This window comes from Brassica oleracea, chromosome C5, assembly GCF_000695525.1.
Source record: "Brassica oleracea var. oleracea cultivar TO1000 chromosome C5, BOL, whole genome shotgun sequence".
In the NCBI taxonomy this organism is placed as follows: domain Eukaryota; kingdom Viridiplantae; phylum Streptophyta; class Magnoliopsida; order Brassicales; family Brassicaceae; genus Brassica; species Brassica oleracea.
The window spans coordinates 35,430,147-35,431,376 of NC_027752.1; positions in this window are offsets into that span (position 1 = coordinate 35,430,147).

The following is a 1,230-nucleotide window of genomic DNA, read 5'->3' on the forward strand; positions in this document are numbered from 1 at the left end:
AAAAAATCCCAAATAAAAGTTTTTAATCCCGAAAAAAGTTTTATAGATATTAAAAATGTTTAATAAATATATAAAAATAGTTCTAATAAACAAAAAATAGTTTTAATAAATAAAAAATAGTTTAATAATTACAAAAAATAGTTTTAATAATATTAAAATGTTTAATAAATATAGAAATTTATATTATATATATATATATTTAAAAAATCCCAAATAAAAGTTTTTAATCCCGAAAAAAGTTTTATAGATATTAAAAATATTTAATAAATATATAAAAATAGTTCTAATAAACAAAAAATAGTTTTAATAAATAAAAAATAGTTTAATAATTACAAAAAATAGTTTTAATAAATAAAAAATAGTTTAATAATTACAAAAAATAGTTTTAATAAATAAAAAATAGTTTAATAATTACAAAAAATAGTTTTAATAAATAAAAAATAGTTTAATAATTACAAAAAATAGTTTTAATAAATAAAAAATAGTTTAATAATTACAAAAAATAGTTTTAAAATATTAAAAATGTTTAATAAATATAGAAATTTATATTATATATATAGTTTTTTTTTTTTTTAAAAAAAAAAAAATCCCAAATTAAAGTTTTTAATCACAAAATTAATAAAAGCTAAAAAAAAATTCCAAATCAAGTGAATACCATAATCAAACTCGATTTTACACAATCCTACCATTCACCCTAACAAAAATCTATAAATATCATTCCAAAATCATCAAATCTACTTAAAAACCTAACAAATCTAACCTAAGAGAGTGGGAATCGCGAGAGAGAAGAGAGAGTTCGGTGGAAATCGTGAGAGAGAAGGAGAGCTTCGGCGGAGAGAGGAAGAGAGAAATGGAGAAGAAGATCTGGTTCGACCTAATAAAATGATGCATCCGACGGAAAATGTTCATCGGAATTTCCTCGGAATAATTATATATTTCCGTCGGAATTTCCTCGGAAATCATTAATTCAATTTTCGCGAAATATTTGGCGGCTTGGTTTACCCGGTTAAATGAAAATTTTCCGAGGAACCATGTTTCCTCGGAATTTCCTCGGTAATTACCGAGGAAATTCCGAGGAAAAAGGGTTTGAGGTTTCAAAACATCGATTTTTTTTGCCGTATTTCATTTCTTATACAATTGTAATGCATACCATTGAGGATTCTTTGTATAGATGATCATAAACCATGAAATAACAAAATTTGAAAAATAATTGTAAGTATTCGCTTTACC